The sequence below is a fragment of the Bidens hawaiensis genome, unplaced genomic scaffold (assembly GCF_021521415.1).
Source record: "Bidens hawaiensis isolate Kalapana, Puna unplaced genomic scaffold, B.hawaiensis_p1.1 tig00000904_1, whole genome shotgun sequence".
In the NCBI taxonomy this organism is placed as follows: domain Eukaryota; kingdom Viridiplantae; phylum Streptophyta; class Magnoliopsida; order Asterales; family Asteraceae; genus Bidens; species Bidens hawaiensis.
This window is the reverse complement of record NW_027491052.1, coordinates 3,150,586-3,174,920: the sequence shown is the minus strand read 5'-3', so window position 1 is coordinate 3,174,920 and position 24,335 is coordinate 3,150,586.

Sequence of the window (24,335 nt, the reverse complement as noted above, 5' to 3'; positions counted from 1 at the left end):
TATTTTACTTTTTAAATTTTTTGTTTTATAATTTTCTAAATATTTTTTAGAGGTTTTTTTAGTGCTCCAAAATAGTTCTCAATTTGCTAAGGGTTCTTTTAGATCCTTACCGCACACACACACACACATACATACATACATACATACATACATACATACATATATATATATATATATATATATATATAGACTAAGTATAAAATGAAAACCCACTTGAGTTGTGAAAACTCTAGAAACCCATTCTCAACCACATGTTTTTAATTAATGTTTAAATCTTGTGGTTCACAATTAAAGTGAATAAAAAATGTAAATATAAATATAACTTTTTCTCTCTCCTGAAAACATATATAAAAATTAGTAAAAAAATGTTAAAAATTAGCAAAACATTTTTTTTATGTTTCGATGTTTTGTCTTAAATGTTACAACATATATTACATGTAATAAACAAAAAAAAAACGACGTTACATAGGGTTTTTGTGGGTTTTCACAACTCAAGTGGGCTTTCATTTTAACCTTACCATATACATATATATATATATATATATACATATATATATATATATACATATACATATATATATATATATATATGATATGGATAAATTGAAAACCTATGTTAGATGTTGAAAACCATGGAAACTCATCTACAACCATTGACCAACATAATCCATGGACTAGATTTAAAGTTTTGTTTGAAATATTTAATTAATTTAATATTAGGTACAAGTACAAGAAAAGGGTAATTTAGAAATGCATTTTATTCTTTCTCCTTACACCTCACATGTAGCCATCCTTCAACCATCCTTTCAACCTTGTTCTTATAAAAAACCACTCTATGTCATTATATCCTTTCAAATTTAGCCGTATATATAAAAGAAAATTTTAAAAGCCATGTTACAATTTTCAGTCTCAGTTTTGATTCAACCTTTAAAGATATTATTAATTATATAAAATATGTAAACTTAATTAGAAAGTATGTACACACATCTAAAACTTTGTTTTATATATATATATATATATTGTTTTGGTTAAAAATCAGGCTAAGGATCAATGAACCAAATTCGTATGTGAGGATTGGTGCTAGTATGAATTAATGCAATCAAAGTAACGGTTACAGACGATAAACACAGAGATTTATACGAGGAAAAGCCCTTGGTAACTAGTATCCTGCTGTAACGTCCGTAAATTTCCGATAAAAATGTTTAACCTTGTAGTGTTGTGTGCACCTTCGGGCTTGACCCGGCATTCTTCCGAGAGCTCCTGGCCACCCTCGTAAACTTTTCTCACTTAACTTTTTTTACAAATTTAACCATTAGTAAAGTGGAGGGGCTAGGATGTATTATTATTATATTATAATACAAAAAAAATAAATAAATAAATAAAACCCTAACCATATTAGTGGTCCGATCGGCGCCCTCCCCTCCTCCCCTCTTCTCGATTTTCGTGCAAGACCAGCTCGTTCTAGCCATCCAAAATTCGATTCCAGGTAGGTATTATATCTATACAACTCTTTTTCACCTTAATTCATCCTTATGGCGCGTTTATTTGTCGAAATTCGGTTGTTTTTAGGCTTGTTGGGTGGCTGTCCAATTGGGCTGTTTCGAGGCTGTTTCGGCTAAGGTTTTTGCACCACAAACTTCCTAGGTATGTCACTTACAACATACTAAAATTTCATGGCCAATGGAGGTGTTTAGGTCGGTCAATCGATTTTAGTTCGAAAACTAGGGTTTATCGGTGTAGGATTGGCAATTGTTGAGTTTGATGTGTTAATCGATCGGATGACCGACCGAATCAGTTTGTAAAGCCCTAGGGGGGTTTAAGGGCTGTGTGAAAAATAAATTTTTGATACTCGGGGCTGTTTTGGTCGGTGATTGGTCAATCGAGTCGGCGGTGCGCGAATTTTCGTTTAAATGTTAAATTGAGAGTTGTAAAAATGAACCGTCAACCCTATCAACTCGGGTGACATAATTATGATGTAAGAAAAGGTTAAGATGGGAATTTGGTCCATTTGAGGCTGATTCGTTTGACAATTTGTTTTAAGATTTTTTACGCGCGTATTCGACTCGATTTTATTACCGACGGGTGAGTTGTGCATCATGGTTAGCCCCGGCCATAATCGTAGGGTGGATTTGTTTAGTTGAAAGGTTTTAAGGGCTGAGGTAAAGTAATTGGGTTTGGGTTGGGCCTCGGCCCAAGTTGTTGGGCCTTGGGCCAAGTTGTTGGGCCTTGGGCCAAAGTGTTGGGCTTGAACGGCCCATTAGGCAAGAGTGTTCTTATGGTCCAGTTTAGTGACGAGTTGCGTGCAATTTGCAGGCCCTTGCTTGTGAGTGAGTACTTAGGGAGTCTTTAGCTCGTTGCTGGTGTTTGGTTGACCTCAGGTGAGTTCATGATGCCCTTTTTACTCTTTTTACGTTTTGGGCTAGCATACACACCGAAGTCCAGTTTTATACGATTTTACCCGTTACAACTATTTGAATGGTACTACATGGTCTCACTTGTGACTGTGCATTTTGAAAGTTATATTTGAATTATTTTATATGCTTTAGGATATTTTAGACTCGTTTATGGTCTTGTATCCTTTAAGGTTACGTACATTATTAATGGTCTAGACTCGAGGATGTTAGTAGACTTGGTAGTGATTGAATATGAGTAGACCTATTTACTTAGTTCCCGTATGGGATGATATATATATATATATATGTATGTATGTATGTTTGTATGGAGGTATGTATGGGTATGTGTCACCTTATAGCCTACGGTTGTGTGATGATATTTAGTTCCTCGTGACTAAGAATGATGTGAGTAGGCTTATTGATGTGTGTGTGCATGGTGATTCACGGTCGGGTCAAATATATTACTCGGGTTGTACCCGTGGTGGAGAGGCCCGTGTGACGTGATCATCATTTTGGCGGGTCAAATATATTACTCGGGTTTTAAAATCCCGTGGTGAAGAGGCCCGTTGAATGTTGAATGTAGAGCCGCGATCAGGTCAAATATATTACTCGGGTTGTACCCGTGGTGGAGAGGCCCGTATCACGTGCTTGGAATGTTGAGCCGCGATCGGGTCAAATATATTACTTGGGTTGTACCCGTGGTGGAGAGGCCCGTATCACGTGCTTGGAATGTTGAGCCGCGATCGGGTCAAATATATTACTCGGGTTGTACTCGTGGTGGAGAGGCCTGTATCACGTGCTTGGATGTGTAAGCTGTGACCGAGTCAAATATATTACTCGGGTTTGACCCGTGGTGGAGAGGCTCGTGTCACATGCTTAGGTCTTACCGCGTCCGGGTCAAATATATTACTCGAGTCTTGACTTGTGGTGGAGAGGCCCGTGTACGTGTGTTCGACGATGAATGTATTACTTGGTGAATTATATTATTTATTTTATTTTTATCCTCTCTATTGTTTATGAAAACTTGAATTCACTCAGCTCAAGCTGACTTTGTGTGTATGTTAGATTGACTTTCAGGTTAAGAAGTGGATGCTACCGCTTGGACGTGCTGGATGCTACTCGGGAGGTTGAAGGCATTTATGGTCAAGGATTTCAAATAAAACGAATATTTTATTTACAATTGATTTTGGACACCTGTACCCGTGTTTTGGGATTTTTAATACTTAAACTTTTCCGTTGTTATTTACTCTGAACTGGTTTTAAATACAAAGAATTGTTGGGTTTTAAATTTTTGTGAAATTATGGATGTGATTACCAACTGTAGGATTCCCGGGATTCGGGTCTTACACCCGCCGGCACAAAAACCTCGGGTAGTGAAAACTATCACTATCAATTATATTGAACTCGAAAAGATTACAAATGGTGGAATAATAGCTGATCGTGAATACAAGTGATTGCTATGAATTCTCAGTGCTAAAGTTTGTGTGTGTATCATCTATAATTCATAGATTAAATACACAAAATTCTAACGGCTACTAAACTCCTATTAATCTGGCCACGTTCGTTTACTCTTTCTTCTTAACCAGTTTGGAACATGGATGAGAAGGCAAGACCTAGTAAAATATCCCATCCATAAAAATAGGAATTCCAGTAAGCACGTGTTTTACCTGCATAAAACAGATTATAATATAACTGAAGCGGAGTGTTGAGGATCCTTAATCGATTGAGGATCCTCAGTCCTAGAAACAGATATCCCATATAACTGATATAGAAGGATCAAGAATCCTGGTCCTAACAATTGCCCCCAAACATGACAGTTGTGAATGGATAACAGCTGTCTTGTTTATCCCAATAAAGATATATCACAACCGTCGATCCGAAGCAGATGTGACCTTCGCCTGCCACCATATTATTAAGCCTACTTAATAGAGTAGAACCCTTATATCTCCCTCCTTCATCGGATTATAAGTTTATTTCTGGCATCATTATCAGGTATCCTTCTCTTCCCCTCTATTATGTTCTTCATCTATCCGTCACAATGCGTAAAAGAAACCACAGTGTTACCTTCAGTTCCTACCCGAGGGAGATCATCCCTGAACCTCAGAGTAACCTTCTCAAGGACCCAACCTCTGAGATTTGTAAATTTACCGACGAGGAAATCCGTAGCATTTCCGGCTGCTTTTCTGTGGGCACGGTATTCAAGTCTTATGATTCCCAAATAAAAAGTGACCATGTTTCATCAGATTGGGTCTGCTTTCTGGCTCTTCCATTTCTCCTAGGTTTTTCATATCTGTTTCCCAATCTTACCAATACCTTCTTTTCTTTTACCGGCATCAGTTATATCCAGGCTATGCCAATGATGTGGCGAACTCTTCATACTCTCGAAAGGTTGATAGCAGATTAGAACCTTGATTTCAACCTCCCAGCCCTTTCTTGCCTATACAGCCTTGTTACTCACGGTTCCAGCAGATTCCTCATCAAGAGCAAACCTTTTCAACCTCTTCCGATTAGCAAGAACACCCATAACGATCAGAGTTGGAAGAACCGATTCTTTTTTGTCTTAAGAGATAGTATTCCAAACGGGAATTCATTACCAACTCGTTAGATCCTGAGGGGTAGGATAGTGGATCCAGAGGATAGGTGATCTTTATTTTGTTCTCTGTCTGACTATAGGTTTATTGTTTCTTGTGCAGTGTCCAACTTTTCAGATCTTGCCGCTGACCCAAACGGTATTGTAAAGGAAAAGGTGTTCCTGTCGCTGGATCCTTTTGACAGGACCTTTAAAACAGTTGCTAAAGAGGTAAGCCATTCAGACGAGAAGACTGCCAGTTCCTCAGAAACAATGTCAAGTAAATTAGAATTGATTAATTGATTATCAATGAAAATAAAGAAAAACATTAGACTATAAGAAACTTATCTTTTTTTTTTATTTTTTTTATTTTGGGCAGGTGCACAGAAGTCGTCATCCAAACCTTCCAAGAATTTGCTGGGTCAATTCCAATTGGAGGATGTTGATAGCCTCATCTCTTCTCGCTCCTCTGAGAAGAAACCCATGAAAAGTTCTAGCCTTGCACCTCCAATAAACCATGACTACTCGTTCCAAGGCCAGCATGAAGAGAAAAAGGGACCCTGATGTGGAAGCCCACAGTGCCCAGGATGTGTTTGATCAGCTTTCGGAGGTAAGGATCCTTTGTCCATAAGTACAGATGGTTTGACTATTTTATTCACTCGCTTTCTCTCTGTAGGCAGTGGCCAGCTTCAAGAGCTTGTATGATGAGAACGTGGCCAACACGGAAAAGGAATTGGCCAAATATCGTGCTGGCATAAACCTGAAAGACAAGTTTAATGCAGCACTTCAAGCGGAGAAAGAAGCTTTGGAGGACAAGCTGGCCCTTGCGGGTATCCGAGCTCAGGAACAGGTGGTTGAGGTCATCTTAGCTGTCTTACAAAACTGGGTAGCTACAAAACTCCTGGTCGCACCTGAGTCAAATAATACGGAAGCTGAAATACCGTTTACTAGAAATGTACCTGTCACAACATCCGAGATTTGTTTGGCTTGTTCTTGTGTCAACATGTTGGCTCTGGTCCTTGGCCTAGTCTGCTCAGCATCCTTCTTATCACTTCCCCCAGCTTCACCTTCAGTACACTCTCTTGCCATATGACCCGTCTTTCCACACTTCAGGCGGGTTTCGCATTGCATTTGTTAGCGTAATGCCCCAACTTTCCACATTTATAACAGGCATTCGACCCTTGCCTGCATTCCCCACCATGGGCCTTGCCACACTTGTTACACACCTCACTACTCCTACCCCACTTGCACTCACCACCGTGTATTTTTCCACAAGTTTTGCACGCCTTTTTCTCCCACATTTTCTGCTTCTTATCCTTGGGGTTCCACATTTGGGTACCAGATTGTTTGGCAGGAGCAACCCACTTCTTCTCCTTCTGCTCTTCCACCACCATGTCATCCACAGCCAGGTCGTCATAAACCATTTCTGCAAGTTCGACAGCTGAATCAAAAGTAGCAAGTTTACTAGCCCGGACAAAGGTGCGGACAGTTTGTGGTAGTCCCCTCAAATAGCACTTGATCCTTTTCGTCTCAGTGTTCACCATGTTAGGGACAAGTCGGGACATGCGATTGAACTCAGTGGTGTACTCACAGTGTGTCATCTTTCCTGCCTTCAGATTCAGGAACTTCATCTCCGCCCGCTCAACTTCAGCATCCGCACAGAACTTCAACATGACCATTTCCTTCAGGTCCTCCCACTTCAAGGCCTTGATCTCAGCAACGGTCTTCCTTTGCTCAACCGTCTCCCACCAAAACATAGCTTCCTCCCCAAATGATTGGGTAGCAAAACTCACTGCTTGGTCGGGGCTACACTCGCTAATTCGGATAACCTTGTCCATTGCGGTTATCCATTGGAGGGTAGCGATTGCATCCCCTGTACCAGAAAACTTTGGTGGGTCACAACCCTTAAACAACCTGTAGCTGCACCCACCTCGGACTTTCCTACCATCATTGGCCTTCACAGACCCACCTTCACTTGACCCCTCTTTCTCAGCCTCTTCGTCCTTTTCACTACCCTCTCCAATTTCCTCAACAGTTCCCGCATGACCCCCAGTTCGCCTTTCCTGTTGGAGATGCTGCAGTGCAGCAGCTACTGCTTGAGTAATAGCAGCTTTAATCGCCGGGTAAAGCTGATTCCCTTCGTCTCGTACCGTCACGCTTCTGTCTTTGTTAGACTCGATAATTGGTTGGTCAGGGACTACTTGGGTAGCACGTGGTCTACCACGGCATCTCGAACTTTCTCCTTGCCCAGCAGTCTTCTTAGTACCAGCCATTCGTATTCTATAGGAAAACACAAACGTCGTCACTACAGGAAATATTTAGTACGAGGATAGTAAGGTTAACAGGTAATAACAGTGGCCAGTTGTGATTAGCTGATCACGTTACTCTCCATGTCCTTTACACTTCCCTTTGTGAGTCCCCTTGTGCTAGGTTCCACTTATAACAATTAGACAATCGTACATTTCACATCGCCACATATAACAAGCATTTCTATATCTAGTTATTATGTTATATTTCTTACTCATTCTTTACTATTCACAAGATCAACTTACACAAGGTGATCGCTTTTCTAAGCTCGCTTGGGAGACACATGGCATTCTTGGACTGGCATCTTCTTTCTTTTCTTCCTTAGGTCCCATTCTCTGTTCGAGTCTAAGCATGTAGCATGCTTATTCCTCTCGAACTTATGCTCTGATACCAACCTGTAAGGCCCCGTTCCCGGTAACCCTACTTTGGTGTTGGATTTACTCATAAACACAGTTCTAAAATCAGAGTTAATTTAAACTTTCACGGAATAATTTAAAACTTCAAACATCACATTACAAACATTCATTCATGTCTTAACATACAAACTATCTTTTCATAACATAACATAACATAACATAACATAAAATAGTCTTGATACTTCTTCATGGATGCCAGTTTCTTTAGCTCGTGCCATGTGTCCCTCCTCAAGCCAGCTGCCTCAACCTATCTGCCTGCGCGCATACTAAAAGTCAGCTATGCTGAGTGAGTTCTAGTTAATCAATTTAACATACAATACATTCCTATCCTTACTCATACGCGTCCGAAGATACGTATTCATACATTACTTTGCTATTACTTCTTTCACACATACTTTATATACATGCATACGTACTTACATACTTTCTTTCATAAAACCCTATGGTATACTATAAGCTATTCTACATTAAACATCACAGATATTGTAAGAGTCTGGTCCCTATCATCACATATATTATAAGGGTCTGGTCCATAACATCACAGATATTATAAGGGTTTGGTCCCTAACATCACAGATATTATAAGGGTCTGGTCTCTACTACCTCGAATAACCATACTTTTATCATACGTGCATATTTTACCTGTCTCATTTATATAATAATATACATATATACATGCTCATTCATACTATCATTATATATCAATAACATCTACTACATAGTCATACACGTATCATTCACTTATCAATTAAGTAAATGTATTAACTAACACATAGGAGTATGCACGCAGCCCCGAAAACATTTCAAAGAGAAATGGGGTTAGAACTCACCCGGAGTCGATTTCTCTCGCCGTTAATAGTAATTCCCTTCTTTAGTTGTGCACAGCTAACTGTTCAATACATTACGCGTGTCAATTATCTATTACCACAACTTGCTACATCTAAATTTATGAAACCCTCAACTAATGGGGGTCCAGGGGCAGCGCCCCTGGTAGCGGGGTCTAGGGGCGGCAGCCCCTAGCAAGGTCTAAGGGGCAGCGCCCCTGGCTGGGGTTGAGCTGCAAATGATTTCTTATATAGCATATTTTCATTAACAGTTCTTTAACAAAAATGCATCAGAAAATGAATTTTATAAAATTTCGCATGGAAGAATTTCGCTTCGCATGGGACTGTTTCGCTTCGCATGGAAGCGTTTCGCTTCGCATGGCTGAGCGAAGCGAAATGCCTGCCTTTCTTCGCTTTTACCATTTTTAAGCCATTTTAGTTCGTGGCTCTTCCTCAGGGCCTGATTTTTACTCTTTCCCAACTTTTGACACAATCTGACCCCATGCACCTGATCCTGAACCCATCTCTCAAAGTCCAAACACCACCTTTTTATCACAAAGTGCACCCGAGAGGTTATAACTTACCAAGTTTTTATTTTTTCTTACATTTCACAACCCGATCTATCATTATAACTGTTTGCATGCCGATTCTAATCACAAAATTTAACCATTTTAAACTAAAACCCACCTTTTGCTTGCGGGTTCGAGTTCAGATCTTGATAACTCGAGGATCTGGACGTGATTCTTGTTGCTTGACGATGTTAAACACGAGATTCCACCCTTCTTTGGCTTGGATTTTAAATCCGAGTGCTAGAGAGAGTGTACGTGTGTGTTTCTTGAGTGTGTGTTTGTGTGTTTGGATGAGAAAAAGAAAGGAAAAGAAGAAGTGGTTGGGCTTATATAGATGGGGGGGGGGGTTTCACGGGTCCCACCACCCATTCCCAAATCCTACTTCCAAACACTTAACACAAGACTAACTTAACGACACACAGTTAAATAACAAAACTTTCCGTCATTCATTATTTAACAAAAAGTTGGACGTTATAGATTCTTATATTTTTGTTGTATGCACCAGCCATCTTTTGTTGGTAGGTTGCCATCCTAAATCTCGCTTGATCACTAAGCTCTTCCACAGTATCTAGATCTTGAATAAGATTCTCGTTGTTTGTCTGAGGATCACGGATGCTTGTTCTGGCTGTTGGATACACCGTTTCAGTGGGGATCACCGCCTCAGCTCCAAAGACTAATGAGAACAGCGTCTGTCCTGTGGCATTCTTTGGAGTTTTCCTATCTGCCCAAAGCACATAGGGTAGTTCTTCAGTCCCTTTGCCTTTATTCGCTCCAAGCTTTTTCTTCAGGTTGTTGATGATGATTTTGTTACTTGATTCTGCTTGGCCATTTGCTTGTGGATGGACTGGTGTTGAAATGATCATCTTGATTCCCCAACTGTCACACAAGTTAGTAGTTCTTTTCCCTATAAATTGGGAACCATTATCACAAATAATTTTATAGGGAATTCCAAATCTAGTAATAATGTTACGTTTAATAAAGGATATAACTTCCTTTTCCCTAACTTGAGGGAAAGCCTCAGCTTTGATCCATTTAGAGAAGTAGTCTGTCATTGCTAACATGAAGACTTTTCCCCCTGGAGCTGTAGGGACTTGACCCACTATATCCATTCCCATTTCATGAATGGCCACGAAGAGATGATGGGACATAAGGGTTCTGCCGGCTGATGAAGAATGTTGCCATGTCTCTGATAAGCATCGCACTTCCTGGAATATTCCATAGCATCCTTCTTCATAGTAGGCCAGAAGTATCTGGTTCTTAGTATCCTGGAGAATGATACTTTGCCCCCTGTATGGTTGCCACAATCTCCTTCATGGAAATCCTTCAGCACTTCTTGGATCTCGGATCCTTCGATGCATCTTAAATATTGACCTGCAAGGGATTTCTTATATAGCATATTATGTACAATAGTATATTGTGATACCTTGGCCCTAAAAGCTTTGGGGTTCTCTTCTTTTGGGATTTCTCCATCATGCATATACTTCACTATCGGGATGGTCCACGATGAATGATCAAGAGGATGATCCTTAGGATCCATGTGTAGATTCCCATCTATTTCCATTGCTTGGCATTCCTCAATTACAGGGGATAGAACGTGGATGAGAGGGATTTTTATGTTCACTGGAAGCTTTAAGGTTGAAGCTAGGTTTGCTAAGGCATCAGCCCCAACATTTTCTTCTCTTGGTACCTGCGTAATTGTAAAATAATCGAAGGATCCTGCAAGATCCTTTACTATATCTAAATATTTAATTATTTTCTCACCTTTGACTGCATATGAGGCATTAAAGTGATTAGCAATTAATAATGAATCTACAAAAATTTGAAGATATTTGATTCTCATACCTTTGGCTAGTTGTATACCTGCGATGAGTGCCTCATATTTTGCCTCGTTGTTAGTGGCCTGAAATTCACAAGCTATCGAATGGGGTAGTATGCCCCCTGTGACGATTTCAGTAGTATTCCCAATCCTGTTCCTTTGACATTTGAGGCTCCGCCAGTGAAGAGTGTCTAAGGATCCTTGGTCTTTTCAAGCTGTTGAACTTCAAGATTGGCATGCTCTTCTATGTCGCTACTGAAATCAGCCACAAAGTCTGCTAGTGACTGTGACTTAATCGCATTTCTAGTCTCATATTGAATATCATATGCACTTAGCTTTACAGCCAACTTGGCCATTATACCCGACATTTCCGGTTTTCTAAGGACATTCTTTATGGGATAATCAGTTTTTACAACAATAGTATGAGTCTCAAAATAATGTCTTAATTTAGTTGAAGCCATGATTAGAGCAAGAATAAGTTTTTCTAGGTGAGAGTACCTGGACTCGGCATCGAGGAGACTTTTACTTACGTAATAAATGGGATGTTGATTACCTTCGTGATTTTTTACCAAGACCGTACTCAAGGCAGTGAGGGAGACGACTAGATAGAGGATCAATGGTTCTCCATCTACAGGCTTCATCAAATCGAAGGCTGAGGATAAGTAATCCTTCAGAGCGGTGAGAGCAACTTCATGTTTCTCCGTCCACTCAAATTTCTTGTTTTTCCTCAGGATGTCATAAAAATCTTTACATCTTTCTGAAGATTTCGATATAAACCTGTTAAGTGTTGCACTCTTCTTGTTAATCTTTGTACCCCTTTGACGTTTGTTGGAGATTTGAGGTTTAAGATAGCTTGGATTTGCTCTGGACTCGCCTCTACCCCCCTTTTGGTTACCAAATACCCCAGGAATTTTCCGGCTTTGACACCAAATACACATTTAGCAGGATTTAGCTTCATGTTGTATTTGTCGAGGATGTCGAATGTTACTTCCAGATCCTTAAGGTGATCCTCCGCCTTCTTTGACTTTACCACCATGTCATCGATGTAGACTTCCATGGTGTCTCCCAACTGATCCTTGAACTCATATTGACTAGTCTTTGGTATGTAGCACCTGCATTTCTAAGACCAAACAGCATAGCAATATAACAATATATACCCGTAGGGGTTATAAATGCTGTATCCTTTTAATCAGATAGTTCAATCTGGATTTGTTGAAATCCCGACGAAGCATCCATAAAGGTCAACATTTTGTGCCCTGCGGTAGCATCCACCATGGCGTCGATGTGGGGAAGAGGGAAAGGATCCTTGGGGCATGCCTTATTTAAATAAGTAAAATCAACACATACCCTCCAATTTCCGTTTTTCTTTTGAACTACAACCACATTGGCTAACCATTTTGGATATTTAACTTCCTTAATCATACCTGCCTTTAGTAGTTTCTGTACCTCTTATTGGATGATTACATTTCTTTCCGGAGCAAATTTTCTTCTTTTTTGATGAATAGGCCTGAAAGAAGGATCAATTCCAAGTTTATGGGTTATAACGTCTTTAGAAATACCTGTCATATCTTCGTGCTTCCACGCAAAGGTTGACTTTCTTTGTTGTAAGAAGGATACTAGATCCTTCTCAATGGAGTCTTGTATTTCAACACCTATTAGGACTTTGTTGTCAGGATCCTCTGGGTGCAAGACTACTTCCTTATAGTCTTGTTCCCTAGTATCCATTACATTTCTTCTCATTTTCTGTAATTGCTTCCCTCAACTTTTTTGTAGACTTCATTGAGGAAGCATAGCAATCCTTAGCGTCTTGCTGATCACTTTCGATTTTAGCTATCCCCCACGGGGTAGGTAGCTTTACGCATTGATGGTAAGTGGAGGGGACTACCTTCATTTCGTGTATCCATGGCCTGCCAAGAATAACATTGCAACAAGACAAGGAATCGATAACACAAAATTTTTGAATAGAATTTACTCCTTCTATATATATGGGTAGTTTGATGTCCCCCAGTGTATTCTTCATTTCCCCGCTGAATCCTACAAGAACTGAGGATCGTGGGACGAATTCCGATTCTGGGATATTCATCCTTCTAAGTACTTCCAACATCAATGAGGATCCTGCGAACATAATGGTTAGAAATAAATAAAGTAATGACTAAACCGTCATGATGAGGATCCTGAAAATTGACTCGATAATCCTCATCGAAGGAGATAACTCTTTGCTCGGATGTCGTGGAAGTCCTGACCGGACTTTCACCTTTCTCTAATTTGCACTCTTTGGCGTACTTCTTTGCAGCTGAATAGAGGTTCCCCATATATCAGATCCTCCAAAGATCATGTTGATAACTTGAGCGTCTGGGGGAGGTGGAGCAGCCTTTTTCGGAATTGGTTCAGGATCCTGGGTCCGAGACTTTTTTCTTCCGAACAGCTCCTTAAGGTAACCCTTGCTGAGGTGGTAGCTTATTTCCTTTCTCAAGGCTATGCAATCCTCTGTCATATGACCGAAGTCTTCATGAAAGGCACACCATTTCGATTTGCTTTTGGGGGGTGGTGCGTTCTCATTTTTCCTTGGCCATCTTGCTTTGTCACCCAAGTTTCTAACAGCAAGCATCACTCCTCCCATATCTACGGAGAAGCAATAATCAGATATTCTTGGACAATCTTCATCGTCCTCCACCTCTTCTACAGCATTGATCTTCTGGCCTTTTGGTTTGTTGTATGGTTTGGAGTTGTTGTTTCTGAAGTAGGATCCTTGCTTCTTGTATTGAGATTCATTTCTCACCGGAGTGCTTAGTTGATCTTGTATTCTTTGATCATCCTCTAACCTAATGAATCTTAAAGCTCTGTTTCGGACTTCTTCTAAATTTCTGCAAGGGGTCATCACAAGATCTTGATAAAATGGAGAGTCCTTTTGTAACCCCATTTTGAATGCCTCAACAGCTGTCGGGACATCCAAATTTGGAATTTCCAAGGCCTCTCTTTCGAACCTTGTAAGGAACTGCTTAAGAGGTTCCCCACGAGGTTGGACAAATCTATGTAAATCACTACTTAATTTTTCAAAGGATCTACTGCATGAAAATTGACTATTAAACAGGTTGATCAAATGGGAAAAGGAAGTAATAGAGTAAGGAGGAAGACTTAGCAGCCATTTAAGGGCGGATCTAGTGAGGGTTGTGCCAAAGCCTTTACACAAGCAAGCTTCTTTCAATCTATCTGGGGTTGGATTAATTTCCATCCTCTCACGGTATAAGGCCACATGTTCCTCAGGATCCGTGGACCTATCATATAGTTTCATACTAGGGGAAGTGAAGCGCTTTGGTATCTCAGCATCACAAACCGGTGGAGCGAACCTGGATATGTTATGGCTTCCTGCTGGTAATTGGGGAATAGGTTTGATGACTCCTGGCACACTTGATATAATATCCTTAAGCTTTTGTAGCTCACGGGCTATGGTTTGGTTGATCCCAGTATCCTGCATACTAGCATGGTTAGTGCCAAAAGATAGATTATCATAAATGTTACCTTTTATGTGATCAAAAGATCTAGCTCCATAGCTGCGTCCGGGATATATTGTCTCAGCATCAAAGTTGGTCCAGCAGAAGCAGCGGTTTGCATGGGTATGAAGTCGCCTTCATGGACCTCTAATGGCCTGGATCGGGGTTCCTTCAGAGGTTCTTTTCCATAAGGATAGTAGGATTCTGGATGCTGATGGATGACAGATTCTGTTTGGAAACCCAAGGATCCTAGTTGAAAGACCGAGGATCCTTGAAGTTATTGGGTGGAGGATCCTTGACGGAATCCTAAGGGTCCAGATTGGAATGCTGAGGATCCTTGCAAATGGTGATTGAAGGATCTTAAGGGTTGACCTAATGATCCTTGTTGAAGGATAGAGGATCCTTGTGAATAATGGTTAGAGAATCTCTTCTGGGAGAGGTCCGAAGATCCTTGCTGAGGATAAGTGGATGCTGGGTACCTTTGATCCGGGAAATCCGGAGTGCTGAAATCAAGCATCTTTAGCATAATGGGGCTTCTGTTTTCAGCGGCCTTCTTGGTCCTCCTGATTTCCTCGATCTCGTAAAGGATCCTTTGGTTGGTCTTATTCTGCTGCTCCATATAGTTCTTCATCCGTGAACACAAAACAAAAATATCGTTGTTAACAATTACCGTTTGTGAGACAGTAGTGGATTTTGGTCCGGAGAAAACAGCAATCTCCTTCTTTTGAGCAACAGTTATAGGCTTTTGTGGCTTTGTAGAGCCAGGTAGTGGTGGAAAAGTCACTTGAGCCGGGACACTCTCGAAGCAGCAGTTGTGGGAACAGCTGATCCTTGAGAGGCCATTGAGTGGGTGATAGTAAGGATTGAATAAAGGTAAGGATTTTTCGTGATTAGAGCACCAGAGGCCCCACGGTGGGCGCCAAATTGTTTTGGTTAAAAATTGGGCTAAGGATCAATGAACCAAATTTGTATGTGAGGATTGGTGCTAGTATGAATTAATGCAATCAAAGTAACGGTTACAGACAATGAACACAGAGATTTATACGAGGAAAAGCCTTTGGTAACTAAGATCCCCCTAGCACAAAAACCTCGGGTAGTGAAAACTATCACTACCAATTATATTGAACTCGAAAAGATTACAAATGGTGGAATAATAGCTTATCGTGAATACAAGTGCTTGCTATGAATTCTCAGTGCTAAAGTGTTGTGTGTGTATTAGCTATAATTTATAGATTAAATACACAAAATTTTAATGGCTACTAACTAAACTCCTATTAATCCGGCCACAATCGTTTACTCTTTCTTCTTGACCAGTTTGGAACATGGACGAGAAGGCAAGACCTAGTAAAATATCCCATCCGTAAAAATAGGAATTCCAGAAAGTACATGTTTTACCTGCATAAAACAGATTAGAATATAACTGAAGCGAAGTGTTGAGGATCCTTAATCCATTGAGGTTCCTTAGTCCTAGAAACAGATATCCCATATAACTGATTTAGAAGGATCAAGAATCTTGGTCCCAACATATATATATATATATATATATATATATATATATATATATATATATATATATATATATATATATTACATTACTAGGTTATAAACCCGTGCATTATACGGGTTGTAAAAACTAAATCCCATTCATTATCTTATGATATGATTTTGGTTCTTTAAGTTACAATAATCATGTACAAAAAAACACATCAAAACTATTGAAAAGTCACAAGAGCAGGAAAAATATAAACCCTTGTTTCTAAGTATATTGATTTATTAGTTTCAACTGAACTACCGGTTTTAAGAGTTTCTATTGGTAAAAAAAACCCAAGTATTCAAATTGAGCGTTTAATGATATTAAATTATTAATCATCCATAACCAACAAAAAATAAACGTATGTGACTTACTTCATGTCTTTTTTTCTTCATGCCTTAAATTATAAAATTTGAAGCAAGAGCAACTGCATATTTGGTAATAATCGGCAAAGAAAGTGTAGTACTAATAAAGTTATAGGCATTTTATCACAATTTTTTTCGGTTTCAAACATGTTATCTTACTAAACTTTTAATTTTAGATGATCTTGACACATTTTACTCAACTCCAACGACATACAAGAAACTAAATAGTTATAGTGAGTTTTATATTTGAGTGTAAAACTAAAAACAAAAATAAAAGGTGTGAATAAAACATGTTTCGAACCAAAAGTAGTATTTTTCTTAAAATGTCCATTTTTTACCCTAACTTGTACCGACTAAACCGGTTCTTATGCATTGCGCCGACTGACATGACCCATCCGTTTTGCCAGCTATAAGAAAACACAATTAGCAAATTTGACACGTTTACCTAAAGGGGTCGAAAGTTGAACTTACTTGAAATGTTCCAAGCCATACTAAAAGTGGGCATGTTTCAAGTGGAACTTGTTATGACCCATTACATAAATCAGAGCAAAAAACTGTTATAAATGTTTTATTCACAACAAGTAAGTATCTAACTGCAAAACAAGCCATCATTCCTCTCATATATCAAACAATTTGAGATTCTTATGTAGAAGATAGAACACAAACAAATCATAATAATAAACAACCAACTTAAAAGAAACATATTAGTATTTCGAACACCTTGCTCATGATCTTACTTCTTACAATGATTTTGTATAAAATCTATTTGCAGCACCCATAATTACAACCATTTTCCTATCATTTATAATAGTCATGTATGCTTTATGGCCTTAACTTGCAAGATTTGAATTATAAGAAAAAAATGAGTGATGTGCCTATAACAGACAACACAATGCCATCACCACCAAGATACTCTTCCAAAATGATATGAATTTTACTTCATGTATATAAATGGATATAAACATATGATCAAGGAAATAAAACTCACCATGACACCCCTGTATTTTAGGGATCAAAACAACTCATTTTCTATATAAGCTTAGAATGAAACTCTAGTTGATGCAAGTTTGTGACAATGAATAAGCATAATGAATTTCACTATTAGTTATCATGTGACATAAAAAATGCAAATAATTATTAGATTTGAAAGAAAGAGTACTGATATGCACCATCATCAATCTACTATTCTCCTTGAATATTGAATTATGTCACTTTAGCAAAAGTTATCAATACATGTAAAAAAATTATTATATAGAATTAATAGTAAAAAATAATCAAATGAAATGAACCATTTTCGTATTGCTCAGAGTAAAGACGAATCGTGGCACCTTCTGAATTGGTCACTAATAACCTAAAAATATACAACACAAATTTACACACACTAAAATGAGTTTCAAAAGTTTTACATACGTTCTATTATTTCTAATTCTTTTTTTACTTTATTTACTACTATAAAAAATTATAGATAAATCAGTAATATGGAATGTTTAAAATATTTATTAATTGTTTTAATTAGATAGTTATGACTTTTAAGGTTGAACAATAATGATGTCACTTGGCAAAAAAAATGGGACAATTAAGTGCAATGTGGCACAACAATGGTTTTGTTTAAAAAAATTCATTTTGGCTCATTTTTATTGGTTGATTTTACTACATTCCAAAAATAATAAGCCCTCATAGAATTTGTTACTAATAAATTAATTCAAAAATAAAATCATAATAATCATTTAATCTATATAATAAATACTATTAAAAACATTCTTTTTGGCTCATTCCTATTGGCTGATTTTTCTATATTCCAAAAATAATAAGCTCTCATAAAATTTGTTACTAATAAAATAATTCAAAATTAAAATCATAATATTCATTTAATTGGATGCGTTTTCTCCTAGACAACCAATGATGGACCCGTATACGTTTCATAACCCTAATTTTCATTCCTTTCTCTCCAACTCACTGTTTGCGAATCACACCATTTTCAAATTATCTTATATGAACATGCATCTTTCCCTCAATTTAACATGCTTCGTGTCTACATTGCTATCAAGTTTATGGTGTTTTTGAAGAGTTTAGAATCGACAAATTGGAATCACTGGTTGAACTAATATAAGCAGAAGTTATTGTTTCTTATCTGGAGGTAATCATAATATTTCCTCTTTGTATACTTTTGCATTAATTTTGCCTAAAGTTTGACCTATTCTGTTAATAACATTTTTGTTTGGTATCTGCACATATTGAATTAACTGCATTTGCAAATTAGTTTTAAATTAAAACTAAACTGCTTATATTATCATTTGCTAATTTTGATTCGCAATTGAAGCGTCAGATGTAGAAGATGATAAATTGCTATTCTCCACTGGTGAGTCACTTATGCTCCCATAAATTGTTCTATTTTTCCTCCTTTTGTTGGTAAATTATCATACATTAAACACGCGCACCTATGTTGCAAATCAAATTTAAAATTTGGATATTAGAAGGAAAAGAATATACAGTAAATGGTAAATTAGAATTTCCATGGACAGAAATTCCCAAGATAACGAGTTTGAGTCAAAATCGGTTGTATTAAATTATAGTATAAACTTAAAAGGCAAATTTATTAATGATGCATTCTTAATTTTTATGCTATTTTAAACAAGCGGGTCGGGTTAGATGGAGTAACAAGCCAAATTAGATTCGGGTCAAAATGGGTAATAATGATCATAATGAGTTCGGGTCAAAACGAGTTGTTTAAAAAACTATTAAATCAAAATAAGTCAAAATAGCTTACTTTATTTAATGAGTAGGATATGATGGGTCGGTTTTGGCGTGTATCAATTACATAATATAGACCAAGGGTATATAAGTCGCAACACATGCTGTTTACATTCAGGCTTTCTTATCAGGTAAGGCTCATATTAGAAATTACAAATTTGAGACGCCATATGTAGCAAAGATAGTTAGTAATGGGCTTGGCTATGTTATTGTATCCAATGATTTGGAATATGTGATCGTTTCACAAAAGTATTGAGAATTAATTACAAGAAAAGACATATTACAATTAAACTATTGATAATTTCTTTTAAGTTGACCCTTTCATAGACCTATTTGTATTTGGGGATTTTTTGAATCGGTACGTCATTATAATAATATTATAGTTTCATCTTTGTTTTTTGATTGGTTAAATGCGACAGGATTTTGTGGATGTATATAAATCTTCAGCGATAATATTTGGCAACATGACTGCAAGTTGGTCATCCTTTGTCGTAGAGGTGACAATTTTGTACATGTTACTACTTATCATAAAAGAAGTTTGGACTCCACAATGTCGTCATATCATGTCATAGCTTGTATCAGTTTCTAAGTTACAATTTATAAAAATTTCATGTTTTACTTTACACAAATCAAACCATGAATTAGAATATGAATTCTTTTAACATATTTTTAAACATCTGGCATCTCACAAACCAAACAGTTACAGAGAATATTGATGCTTTTTTATTAGCAATTAATGTCAACGTCTTTGTATCACTGTAGTTTACAATAACGTAGAAGACTACTGAAAATTAAATTATGTTAAGTGGCTTATGCAATACAAATGACACGCCTAATATAAAAGATTAACAAAAAGGATACATGAAAAAATAAAAGGCGCATAAAAGAAAAAAAATAATGTTTGTGGATCTGCCAATGATTGTTCAATAAGCTCGTGACTCGCTTGAAAAATGCTTGACTCGTTTGTTTAAGTTCAAACTTGAACCCAACCGCCACATTATGTGAAAAAAGAAAAACAGGGGAAAATTTTATGGATGATGATCAGGTAGGATTTTAGATTGGGTTACCAACAAAGTAAGTCATAATTTTGCCTAAAATAATAAGGGTGTCAAACCCTGTATATTTTTTAAAAAGGTCAGTGATGATCTTCGCACATCACACGATGGCACGAACAATTTTGTGGCATAACTCGTAACACTTAAAGCGATCGAACCCAATTCTCAAGGTAATCATCACACACCTACAAAACCGAATTCTTCGTCTTAGAGGTCTGTTAATGTTTATACTTGAACATGCTTGCAATATATAGGTTTTAATAAATCATTTTTTATATAAATCAGCTAATTACTTTTAAGCAGTTATCTGAAAAGTAGAGATTACATCGAAATAGAAGGCAATCGGGCAACAAGATCCGCCGTTACTCCTTTTTGAATTGCAAAACCCAATCTTTCAAAAACCACATTGGCTTATTTGTAAGTGCACGTCGCAATGTATTTTTAAATTTATGTAGTTATCAATTATGCATGCAAAATAAGGGACTTGCGCTTTTCAAAAGTTGATTGATCTAGATCAGTTGATAGGTGTAGTGTATAGTTGACCATTTTACTTTATGTTAATCTCAACTAGAAGAAAAACCATGGGCTATGTGATAGTTCTGATCGAATTGCTGATAAACTAGAATAATATTCCAGTTTTGCCTAGCGGTAGGTCGGGTTCACTTTCAATACCCCAAATGCCTATCATGTGTGCGGAGATTGGCAACTAGTAAGGATAATGAAATAGATGTTTGAGGGTGGTCTTGATAATGTAGGTGCACACGAAGAGTATGAAGATGTGACAGACGCTGATTGTTGTGAAGTGTGCAGATTTGGATATTGCTGACGTGCCAACACCAAAGCCTACCGGTTCCACTGCCAAGTCATTAGTATTTTAGGTCCCAACTACTAATTCGGCTGCAAATCTGGATATTATTGTTGATGTGGAAAATATTCCAAATAGTGATAGCGAGGAGGGAGGTTGGAGGATCTTGAAACATCCAAAGCTGCCGATACCATCGCCAGGTCATCAATATTTGTGGTTCCGATTGCAGGCATGCTCGTGAGCTAGCAGGCTACTTTGAACCGCTATGCGTTTCTAAACAGCGATTCGTTTATCAAAAACTTCACACATTTGAAACCACTTTTTCTTAGTTTCCATACACGTAGTCATACACCTCCACGACAGCACCTGCAAGCTCTTTTGCTATTGAAAGAAATTCAAGTGTGTTTAGTATATCTCAGCCGGAGCAAAAACTCAAAACGGGTTACAAAGCGGTTACTAATCAAAAGCTTAAAAAAATCTTTAGGTGTGTTTTTGAACATTCTCCATATAATCCCTTTAATCATGGTTGAATCACTTAAACAAGTGGATGAAGTTGAAGCATTGATTAGTATTGTAAAAGATTATGTGTTGTGATTAAAAATGGAACTTACAACGCGAAAATTAAACGACAACTCTATTCACTAACAAGAGCTAGCAACTTATTTGTTAGAATGTAATTTGGTTTGGGTCGGTCCATCATAAAGTTGTGTTTGAATATGTCTAAGGTTCTTTTTGTTACTATTGGAATAGATGTGAAACTATGTCTGATTTTGTCGATTTCATAACCACTTTTAAAACTCAAACTCATTAACCAAACAGTTACCTGATTTTTAGTTATTATTAAGTAGCTAATCACAGATTATGTGATCACTATGTAGTGTATTTTCACCTCCTTTTTATTTGATTTTGCTTTTTATGTGGTTGTAGTTACTATTTTGATATTATGCCTTGTTATTTTATGTAGTTTAAAGAGGATTTGTCTAAAACATATTAGTGTGTGGGTGGGTTTATACATGTTGAATGATTATTAAGTAGCCAATCACAGTTTTTTGTATTAGTTTATAACATTTAAGGTTGTTTTCCTTGCATAGTTTTCTTCTGTTTCATGATCCGGGCTTTTTATGACTGTACTTTGTTGTAGGGGTGTGTATAGGTCGGTATTGGGCTAAAACCAAACCAAAAATCAAAATTTTGGTTCTTGATTTTGTAAAGCCCCGATCATTGGTGCCCTACTTTGGCGTTGGACTTACTCATAAACGCAGTTCAAATATCAGAGTAATTAAAACTTTTCACGGAATATAAAACATCAACCATTCATTACATAAAACTTTAAAACTTGTCTTAACATCATTCAAATTTGTCTTTGCAAAATACAACGTAACCCAACATAACATCATATCATTCTTCTCAAGATGCCAGCCTCTTTAGTTTAATGCCATGTGTCTCCCTCAAGCCAGTTGCTTCATCCCATTTGCTTGCGTGGATACTAAAAGTCAGCTATACGGAGTGTGTTCTAGTAAATCAGGCAACATACATTGCATTCACATATTTACGTATATGCATCCAAAGATACATATTAGGTACTTAACTTGCTTACCTTTCCTTCATACATACATACATACATACATGCATGCATGCATGCATGCATGCATACATACATACATACATGCATACATACATACATACATCCAAGCATGCATGCATGCATACATACATTCTTTCATACTATACATACATACATACATTCATTCTTTCATACTAAATACGTAACTATCTCTACCATCTCAGATATTATTAGGGTTTGCTCCCTTCTGTCTCAAATATTATTAGTGTCTGGTCCCTTCTATTTCAGATATAATTAGGGTCTGGTCCGTTCCATCTCAGATATTATTAGGGTATGTCAATTTCGATTACTTCAGACAGAAATAGTCATTTCACTTCTTATGTTCTGACAAATTTAAGAAACCGAATATGGTTTAACCACGACCTGTCGTTCCCAAACAAACGATTGAAATGGACGAACTATTCAAACACTGAAAGAATTATCAAACCTTAGAGAAATACAGGATCAACATTTCCACTGGTCTAATCCTCGAATACTAATAGTTATCATAATATTATATGAGCGGCACTGTGATCGGTACGATACAAACAAGAACATGAATTGATGCTTTATTAAACTGAAAGTTGGCAACATCCAGAATGCAAAAATTGACATGATTCCAGAAACTCCAGATAAAGCTCGTAAAATTCAAAAAAAAAATGGAAAGTCGACTAAAATTGACAAAAAAAATATACTAATGTACGTAGTAACTGGTAGATCTTTGGAAGGTATTACTTGAGATTAAGAAACTGATGATTTAACTTCAACATACACGGAACAGTACGATATTGCCTTTAAATTTAATCCCGTAGCATATCGACTAAAACCATATTTAGTATCGAGTTTTAGTCCTACAAATAATTTTCTATATACCAAAACAAACAAGTGCCTTATTGACGAGGCGGAAATAATACCACTTGAGAACTTATTTATAACTAAACTTGGTAAAGAACCAGTATGAATAATGGACGGGAAATTCAAACAGTTACGACTCGTCAAAAATTTCATTGATCTAAGTTCAGTAAAATCGACAACGAGGAACCATATATAGTTGAAAAACGAAAACAAATATTCATTTTTGTCCCTAAGGAACTTATAATTGGCATATTGAATTTCGAGGACGAAATTTCTTAACGGGGGGAGAATGTGACAATTGCGACAAAACCAGGTACACCTCAGTACATATTTACCGATTAAACGAATAAACGCTTATTACGTAACGAACGAACGATTAACCGAACGGGTCTGGTTATGACCCAGATATTTCGTGGAGTGGGGGGGGGTATATACGAGTGATATATGATTAATATAAGGTAATATATTAGTATTATGGCCTTAGTTCAATAGCAACCAAGTTAAACGAAAACATGCTTGTTTAACTACCCGCTTTAGATTTAAACGCGAAAGATAGTTACAAACCAAGCATTGTATCATCCGTTAAGCCTAAAAAGACTTACCAAACACTTACTTGAAATGTTTAAAGTGATTTGTGAAAATATTTACGAATTTTACAAATGTATAATATGTTTTTATAAATTTATACAAAAATAACTGAAAAACACTCGTTTTCGCGCTATTTGTCGTATCCGGTATATTTTTTGCGTCAAAAAATGAACCCGAAATAAATTTGGACTCGGAATTTCACGTATGGGCTTACAAATTCAAGAGATGGGCCAAAAATGGGCCAAGGGGGAGCCCAATGTATTGCGGCCGCCACCCCCTCAAGCCTTGTATGTTTCATTAAAATCACATGACATATTTTCTAACACACATATTCAGAATTCTGGAGATTTTCAGCGTTGTTCTTCAGCCAAGAAAAAAAAAACTTTGGTAAACACTT